The sequence below is a fragment of the Zalophus californianus genome, chromosome 5 (genome assembly GCF_009762305.2).
Source record: "Zalophus californianus isolate mZalCal1 chromosome 5, mZalCal1.pri.v2, whole genome shotgun sequence".
Classification (NCBI taxonomy): domain Eukaryota; kingdom Metazoa; phylum Chordata; class Mammalia; order Carnivora; family Otariidae; genus Zalophus; species Zalophus californianus.
The window spans coordinates 131,801,524-131,811,798 of record NC_045599.1 but is presented as its reverse complement, the minus strand read 5'-3'; the positions used below and the strand labels follow the sequence as shown (position 1 = coordinate 131,811,798).

Here is a 10,275-nt window from a genome sequence, read left to right as displayed (position 1 = left end):
TCTGCCTTCAGCTCAGGTCATGATCCTGGGGTCCTGGGATCGAGCCCCTCTTTCTGCTGTTCCCCCTGCTTGTGCTCTCTGGCTCTCTCTCTGTCAAAAAAATAAATAAAACCTTTAAAAAATAAATAAATAGGGCGCCTGGGTAGCTCAGATGGTTAAGCGTTTTCCTTCGGCTCAGGTCATGATCCCAGGGTCCTGGGATCGAGTCCCACATCGGGCTCCCTGCTCTTGGGAGGCTGCTTCTCTCTCTGCTTCTCTCTCTCTCTCCCTCTCTCTCTCTCCCTCTGTCTCATGAATAAATAAATAAAATCTTTAACAAAATAAATAAAATAAATAAAATAAAAATTTTATGTATTTTCTAATTTCACTTGATACTTTCTTATGAGACAATAACATATCTCTCTCAAATTCTTGTTCATTTTAACAGAATATGGACAATGGCCTTGAGCGGAAATAAAGATCTGACTAGTCTTCTGAAAGATGGATTTATAATGTACTTTTTACTGTATAACTCTAAGTACACTTTAAGTAAATCAAGCATTTTGTATGCAATCAATCCCCTAGATTGTAAAGACTTGTTATTTGGTAATTGAAATATTTATGCCTTAATAAAATACTCGGAAGGAGCCAAAAGTGTTTGGGCTGCTGCTTTGTTTCAGAAATGGTTTTAAAATGATTTTAAAGTAAATCCTCTGTGACTGAAAAAGAAAAAGTTCAAAATAATTAGAAGCCATTTACTTTTAGAATAACTTCTCAAATAACTGTGAATTAAAATTAATCCCTAGGTGCTTTAAAGTCTCTCATCAGTTGAACTGTTCATAATCAATAATTAATGAATGGTTCTAAAATGCTTACATTTTTGGAAAGAAAAAATGTATAATGGTTTACAGATAAGTGCCATTTGACAAAAATTTTGCAAAAATAACCGACATTTTTATTAATGAGACTAAAATATGGGAGCACAATGTTGCAAAGGAGGCAATGTCCATGGGGGTCTGGAGGCTTCGGCTCTGGTAGGCAGCCCCAGGTGGTAGCATGGGATGGCTGGCTGGAGATTTATAGCAACATGGCCAACTTCTCAGCTGTCCCTGACAGAACTGATAGAAATGCAGAATGATTTCCTTAGTAAGGAGGAAAACAGGCAGTTATCATTAACTTCTCCAACTGAGAAGATTGAAGTTAAACACTGAGAAAACTGACGCTGGCGCTGTCTTTGTGATGAACAAAAACATTTCAACTCCTTACATTTTGTCATGCATTTAAGTGGGTGGTATTGCAGGAAGTCCATTCCAGCTCTGTGGACAGACAGCCTTGTGACCTGTATAACCCTTTGATCAAGGTCTGTGAGGTTAAATTTCTTACTTTCAAAGATCATGATCCAGGGGAAGTGAATAAGGTTTATGAACATTTTTATGCCATGATAATGGGCTGTGTGACAGGGCATTTGAAGGTGAATATGTGCTCAATTTGTTCAAAGCTCCAGAAGTTTCTGTCATCTCTGGAGACTTCTGCTATGATGTAGTTTTATTTTATTTTATTTGTAAGATTTTATTTATTTACTTGACATTGAGAGAGAGAGAGAGAGAGAGAGAGAGCACAAGCAGGGGGAGCAGAGGGAGAGGGAGAAGCAGGCTCTCCGCTGAGCAAAGAGCTCAATGCGGGACTCGATCCCAGGACCCTGAGATCATGGCCTGAGCCAAAGACAGATGCTTAACCAACTGAGCCACCCAGGCACCCCTATGATGTAGTTTTAGATAAGGAACTTGGTGAGTGGATGCCAACAAAAGAGAAGTTACATTCCTTCACAAAAGATACTTGTGCTTTAATTTATAAAGATCTTACAACTGAAATTCTGGAAGCTGAAGCAAAAGTAGCATTGGGTATGTTTTAACACAGGGGTGCTTGGGTGGCTCAGTTGGTTAAGCGTCCAACTTTTGGTTTCAGCTCAGGTCATGATCTTAGGGTTGTGAGATGGAGCCCTGTATAGGGCTCTGTGCTCAGCAGGGAGTCTGCTTGAGATTCTCTCTCTCCCTCTTCCTCTGCCCCTCCCCCAGCTCTCTCTCTTTCTAAAATAAATAAATAAAATCTTTAAAAAAAGGTATATTTCAACACAAGTACAAAATAGATTTTGTAGAAGAGAAGTTATCTCAGACCCCTGAAAGAATAGTCCAACTACACAAATTTGATGTGAGTAAGGGTCCTATTATTCCAAGAACAAATATTTGTTTCTAGTTTGAAGAGTCAGTAGGTCACAATCTTCAAGCCACCCAGTCAAATCTTGTAGGAAGATTCCAGGTCTTCTCTTTACCTGTACCGGTAGTTTAGTCAGGGAGGGAATCTTTGTCATAACTTCTCTCAAAACCCATTGCCAGCTTTATGTTTCTCATACCCCTTATCATCATCTAATGCAGTATGCAATTGATTTATTCTTTTTTTTACATTTCCCATGATAAAATGCAAACTCCAAGAGAACATGGATTTTTGTATATAATTTGTTCTTTGCAATTGACCCATCAACTAGAATATTGACTGTGCTGAGTAGGGACTCAGTAAACATATGTTGATTTATTATCTATTGCATAATTTTTATTGGGCCTTTGAAATAAAATAATTCATGAAAATAATTTTTAATAATAGCTGGAATAAAACCTTTAGTAAATAAAAATGGTGATTATTTTGTCTGTTGTGTTTTAAGACGTTAGATCTAGAATGGGTTAATATAATGCTGTAGAAAGTGAAAATGGCCATTTAGCTGACCATCCTGAATAAAAGGTGTAATTAGCACACTGCTTTGCCTCTTAGATACAATTGATTTTACTACTGCTAGAAATAGCAAATGGAAGAATTCACCAATTTTATTCTTGTGGATGTTTCTCCTCTCTTCCACTTGAAGCACCTGACATGCTGCTGATGAACAGGCATGAAATTTGACAAATACTCTCTAATTTATTTCTGGTTTTCAAGTGTGCAAAACACAGGCAAAAAAATCAGAAAGCCAGAAAACTTGCCATGATGTCAAGATAAGAAAAGAAGGTCTAACCTCAAAAAAAGTATTTTTAGTTGAAATATACATTTGTATGTGAACATTATAAGCATTATCCTTCTGAGTAACAAATCCCAGGGATTTTAGGCACTCTGGGAAGAACAATTGCAATGCATTTGTCAATGATTTGCCTAAATTTGACTTATAGACTTCTAAGTGTTTAGGGGATTTTACTGAACAAGAGAACAAGACAAGTACCCTCCATGCCCTTACTGAAGTCACTGTCTAAGAAGACATGGATTCAATAATGCATTTTTGTGAATTTTAAAATAGTGTACATTATATAAGATATGTTAGAAATAGACAAATTGTGCAATTTAAATGGCCTTGAGGTCTATGAAGGGACCCTGGAAAATATGATGATTAAGCTAAGACTAGAGAAAGAAGTAAGTAGATATTAACTTAGGTAGAGAGAAAATACAGGAGGAGGGAATAGTATTTGGAAACGCTTGAGGTGAAAGTTTATTTGAGCACTGCAGGAAATTGAAGAACAGTCCAACTAAAACATAGAACTTCAAGCAAAGAGAGGTGGGTGATGAGGCTCAGAAAATGAATGGCCTGATAACATAGATGAACAAATTTAAAGTTTGTCTTAAAGACAAATGAAGCAATTTGAAGATAAGTATGGCATCACTGGAGAGGATGAAGTGAAAGACCGTGAGAGATCATTTGAAGACTAGTGTGGCCATCCAGATCATGGTGACCCGGACCAGGTTGGTGGCAGCAAAGATACAGAGAGGTGGATAGACTGCAGAGATATGAGAGGTGAATGATTGAGTGTGTGAGATGTACAGGGAGGAGTGATCAAAACTCAGTTCACCATTTCTGGCTTGAAAAGCCAGGTGGATATGGTTTGCTAATTTGCACATGTGTTTACTAACATAGAAACAAAAGAGAAAGAGTAAGTGTGGAAGGAAAAATCAATGATGTGCTCAGTTTTAGGGAGAAATGCAATATACAGTGCAGGCAGAATGCAGATGAGAAGTCTGAGCTAAAGAAAGATATTTGTCATCAGCAGCACATACATGGTATTCTGTTTCAACCCCAACTAGTGGTATGCAGTGTAGTTCTGACATGGACATCCTAAGTTAGCGTCACACTCCACAAGTCTATGGACATGATTTCCAGAAAGAATTAACTTAAAATTATATTTATTAAGAATCAGAAAAATAAGAATCAAAATAGTAATTATACCCTCAGATAAGAATGTAACAATCCCATTCTAAGCCTTAAATTAAGTGAATACAGTTTTATTTTTCAGTTGGTCTCTTGAACTTGAATGTATGTGTATTAATATAATCCATTATCTTCAATGATCCATATTTTGCTCCTTTCAATACAAGACTCTTGTTTTCTCTGTTTCTGTTCCCCTTGTATTTTCCCCACAAAGTACAATTTTCACTCATAGAAGCAGCTCAATCATCTGCACTTCAAAACATATTCCCAAACCTGCAATTTCATGGGGCTTTTTCATTTTGGCATTTCTTGTGAACCAAGACAGTAACAGCTTCATTTTTGAGAAGCCTGAATCGGGCTTTGCAAACTGCATTCCTGTAACAAAATCTACTCATTGTGTTTATGTCATCTGTCATCTGTCTCTCTTCACATCTTCCTGTGGGAGCTGGGGCTTGGGAGCTGGCATGAGAATATCCTGGTACTGTCACTACTGCTATTGCCATAAAGAAGAAAGTCTTTTGTCTCTGACCTGGAGTATCATGACTTCTGCTAGCATTCATGAATGAGAGACAGGTTAATGAGCTAGCCTGCAAGTAAAGTAACATCAGATCCTTCACAGTTCTGTTAGTATAAAAAACAAAAACAAAAATCAACTACTATTTGTATGAACTAATAGAGAGACTAATAGAATTTCCTAGTATGCATTAGACAAAATGAGAGGTAAGTTTATTGTGACCATGCAATGATATAGGGGCTAGTCAACCTAGTTTAGATTATAAAAATGAGGACTGAGGAGGTAATCCTAACAGGATAGAGTCATACCAGATACAATATTATCTAAGGAGAAAATTCTGTCAATTCAGAAAATCAAAAAATTACAGGTGCAATTTTATTGGTTAGGACATAAGCTATTAATTAGGAATGAAATTCTGATATTATCTATCCTAAAAATAGGGTTATGTTGCAGCTGAAAATATAATTAAATGGGGTGGGACATTGTGGCCTTTCTCATTCCTTAATACATGTATAGCACACGTACACAGATACTCTCCTAAGATTCAGTGTTTGTATAATGGTAAGATCTTCAAGTTTCAGAAGAAGGTGTGCACTGGGAGGAGTTCTCCTTTTGGAAATGGTTAGGAGAAATAAACTACCACAATATTCACAATGTGGACCCCGGGAGCTCGTTGAGCAGCACTAAATAACAAGAACTGCTGAAGCTGTGGAATTCACAGGAAGGACAATGACTGATTTATCAATAGCACGCCAGGCCCCTGAATTATGAAAGGGTCAGGTGCATTCTGCACCGATCTTTCATCTTTCTAAAGGTAATCTCTCAAACAACACTTAAGGTGAGTTCCTCAACTACATAGTACTTGGATTTATGACTTATAGGCACAAGGCTTGGTGGTGGTCTGAGGTTTTAGTGTACTGCATTTATTTAGAGGGGAGGTAACCGCTACCTTCACCTAAATTGCAGTTTCCAATGGCCTGAGCATGACTATCAGGCAGTGTGTCTTGGGGAGGCAGAGCCTACATATAGTAAGGATTGTGTGATGTATGAACATATGCTGGCAGGTGTATGTGCATACACATGTGTGCGAGGACTTACACATTAAGCACTCATTATTGCTCACAAGGCTATGGGTGAGTTGGGCCTGACTCCTGTTCAGGACTGGGCACCCTCACATTTCCAGTCAACCCCAAGTCAGATAGGTTGTTCTACTAATGTAGACTGGATTTTCTCAGGTATCTGTAAGTCAGCTGGCTGTCAGTTAAACTAGGATGACCTTGTCTGGGAGTGCACAGGGGCTACTTGCCCTCCCTCCATGTGATCTCTCACCTTCTACCAGGCTGTACTATACTTCTCATTTATGTCTCACAGGCAGAATTCCGAAAAAGAGAGTGGAAGGAAAACACGGGGTCTTAAACATAGGCCCAGAACTAGCAAACTATTGGTTCCAGTACTTTCTATTGGTTAAAACAAGTTACAGTCCAGCTCAGATTTAAGAATCCCCAGCTCTAAATAGCATTTCCTTAGAGAGGACTGATCCACATTTATTATCCTATTATTTTTTTAATTCTCTGATCAACATATGTAACTATCAGAAGCTTGAGTGATTATTTACATTTCTGTTTTATTTGTGCTTATCTATCTTCACAGACGAGAATGTAAATTCAGGGTCTTTTCCATTGCCAAACCTGAGCCAATAAACTCAGTAAAATAGTTCATGGAACATAGTAGGTACTCGATTCACATTTTCTGATGGCTCTGTGAAAATTCACTAAATGCACAGGAATCCTTTTTTTTTAAGGACACTGAAAACATTTATCCTTATACTCTAGTAAGTGAAATATTCCAAATAAAATATTGAAAAGGGAGCAGGTGAAGTAAATGAAACAGAGTTGATTTTATCATATTTATAAACATATGTGAAGGAATCCAACATGCATCCGAACACACCAGTTGTTCACTGGTTTATTCATTATTTACAGAAAATTTGTAAAAAAAAAAAAACTATTAAATCTCAAATATTCTTTCAATTAGCAAATTATTCATTGTAATATATATCAAATTTTCTATTTTTAAACATTTAGGAAATAAAGCTTGATTTGTTAACTGTTAGTTTTATTTGAATGCCTGTGCTTTATCTGGAGAGGATGAAAAAAATTATTCCCTTTAAATGGAGAAATACATTAATAAATTCTGATCACTTCTATTCTGTGAATCATCTCTTTTGCATTGCAAAAAAATTAATGTCTCTCCTCACCCTGAATAATTTATGTACTCTCCTCAGTCTTAGCAGCAACGTAACAAATGTACTGCATTCCTGGCAAGTTGAAGATTCTGTTCAAAAAGTGTGGTAGACTTTTTAACACAGTTGCAATGTGCTTCTAAGTCATCTGCCTACTAATTATCAATGAGGCTGTCATTCGAACAATGCAGTCTAAACCTTTCTCAGATTTCTGCCCAAACTACGTGTGCTACATTCTCCATCAAAGTCAGCCAGGCAAATATAATGTTTATTTTTTTCTTTTTATTTCTCTAAGCAAGAGAACTTCTGTTCAATACAGACTTAAAACTGAGTGTCCTGGAAGTGGGCTCTTGGAGTTCTCATCCTTGCTCCACATTTAATAGCAGAACTTGGGCAAGTAGTTTCATTTTATTCCCCACTAAGGCACAGATTTTTTTTTTAAACTGTATGATAGTGATAATAAAGATTTTTTTAATCTTATAGGTAAAATACCAGGATTAAATGACGCAAAAATCATAAATTGATTAGAACAGTGCCCAGAACATAGAAATCCCTCTATAAATTTAGTTATTATTAATAAATGGAATTTATACTTTCATTAATTCAAAAATAAATATTATTTTATTAATGTCAGAATACATTAATTAAATTATTATTTCATGGATTTGATCTTTTTTTAAGATTTTATTTATTTATTTGACAGAGAAAGATACAGCGAGAGAGGGAACACAAGCAGGGGGAGTGGGAGAGGGAGAAGCAGGCTTCCCGCCGAGCAGGGAGCCTGATGCGGGGCTCGATCCCAGGACCCTGGGATCATGACCTGAGCCGAAGGCAGACGCTTAACGACTGAGCCACCCAGGCGCCCCGGATTTGATAGTTTTTAAGGTGAGGAATATCATTATTTTATCTGATTACAATAGGAAAATGAATCAAAGAAAAAAGTATAATATCGTATATGTTACCCCCGACTCAACGCAGATAAAATTGAGCCATGCATGTATTTTCACTTCACTCCTTAAAGAACTCAACCTGAAAAAAAACAAACTCATAATCAAAGTAACTAAATTTTAATTAAATGTTAACGATGAGAGCAACTCATACAGGTATACTCATGGGAATCCTGGATTACTTTCACTGGATGAACTACTGTAACTTTAAAACTGCTAAGATGTCAAGAATTTGCTTTGATGGCACCATTAAAGTGAACAAATGGATAAAACCAAAGGGCAGTGCTACTTGGTTCTGTTGAGTAGATGTCTTCCTGGAAAACAACCAGTATCCCATCTAAATCACAGGTTTCTTTAGCTCAGCTATTTTAAATGTACCCAAAACTTCAGACCGAAAGTACCGTAGCAAAAAGCATGGGAAACAAATAGCTCTTTTTACAAGGAGGCCAGCAACTTCGGGGTAAGATTAAAGCAACAGAGCACAAGAAAAAGAAGTCCTAAACTAAAAACTGCAACAGGAGAGCTTAGCAAACTTCAGGGGATGTTCAGAGAACAGGAAAAGGTAAGAGTGATGGAAAGAAGCACTAACACAAGACTTCAACAGCAATATCATAGAAGGAGAAATTCATGAGAGAGAAAAGGAAAATACGAATACTTATACTCTGGTGGAAGAGAATTAAAAACCCTAGTAATAATGCTGGTAATGTGGGTATTGGTTTACTAAAGTGGACAGTTGGTATCAACGTTGCGATGACGTGGATGGAACTAGAGAGTATTAAGCTAAGTGAAATCAGTCAGTCTGAGTGAGACAAGTACCATATGATTTCATTCATATGTGGAATTTAAGATACAAAACAAAGGAGTAAAGGGGGAAAAAAAAGAGAGAAAGGCAAGCCAAGGAACAGACTCTATATTATAGAGAACCAACTGACGGTTACCAGAGGGGAGGTGGGTAGGAGGGTGGGTAAAATAGGTGTTGGGGATTAAGGAGTGCACTTGTGATGAATACTGGATATTGTATAAAAGTGTTGAATTACTATTTGTGAACCTGAAACTGATATTAAAATGTATATTAATTAGTTGAGTTTAAATAAAAACTTTTAAAAAACAAAAGAAAAAAATGGCAGGTGTAAATTCAGCATTAGGTTATGAATTAACACTACTTAATAAAGAGGGATTGATACTTAAAACAATCCCAACTTCCATCCATTCATGCATGCATGCATTCATCCACTCATCAATCTACCCTTCTATCACCCATTTCAATTAGTGGATCAGTCAGTCTAACTATTGTTCACTAACACCTATATTGAGCTAAATATTCAGGCTATGCAGGTGACAAGACTTTCATTTCTTTTAGTATATACTGATGTTTATTTAAAATATGTGTTTTATTTTAAAAATCTGGTTATATAAATTTAGTCATAATATTGAAATCTGACTTTTCTTCAATAATCTATCATTTGAAGTTCAATTATAAACCTGCTTTCAGCAAAAATACTTCACATGTGTAGATCCACTCATGCAGAGGTCAACATATTGGTGCCTATCTAGTATTATACTAAACTTTCATTATTTAGCATAATGTTGTGGAGAGGTTGATTTGAATAGAAACATTGAGAATGTTTTTTTACAAAACCCATTGTTTCAGGCTGATGTGCTTGTGTTTATCCTACTGCTACCTACCTACTTCTTCACTGTTGATGGAGTATAATTAATACTTCATTGTTTTGAGTACTGACATGGAAAATTTCCGGCACCAAGTACATATCCAGATAATCATTCTACCAAAATTTTAGTTGCTAATTCATTACTAAAATTCTTCTTCCTCAGTTATAAAGGAACACTTCTTAATATTTCTCTTCTATAAAATTACTTGTAAGACTATTTTTCTTTGCTTTATAGGTCATTATTATCTTTTTCCATATATATGTTAAATACATATATGTTATATATATCACTATATATATTTTAGATACATATATATGTGCATAAATATGTATATACATTTATATATATATATATATATATAAAATAGGAATACATATTTCCTAATTTTCACCATAACTAAGTTTTCTGTTTAGTCCAAGAAATCCAGCATATTATAATAATTGTTCTGAATCAGATAATTATTAAGGAGTCAAGATCAGAAATCATTTTAATAGTAGTTTATGGTGGACGCCGGGGTGGCTCAGTTGGTTAAGCAACTGCCTTCAGCTCAGGTCATGATCCCGGAGTCCCGGGATCGAGTCCCGCATCGGGCTCCCTGCTCAGCAGCGAGTCTGCTTCTCCCTCTGACCTTCTCCCCTCTCATGCTGTTTCTCTCTCTCTCTCTCTCTCAAATAAATAAATA

General features: G+C 36.3%; 1 pseudogene; it reads left to right on the top strand.

Annotated features, from left to right (window-relative positions):
• The first annotated feature begins 981 nt into the window (after positions 1 to 981).
• On the top strand, positions 982 to 9,507 carry LOC113928462 (annotated as a pseudogene).
• Positions 9,508 to 10,275: the final 768 nt, after the last annotated feature.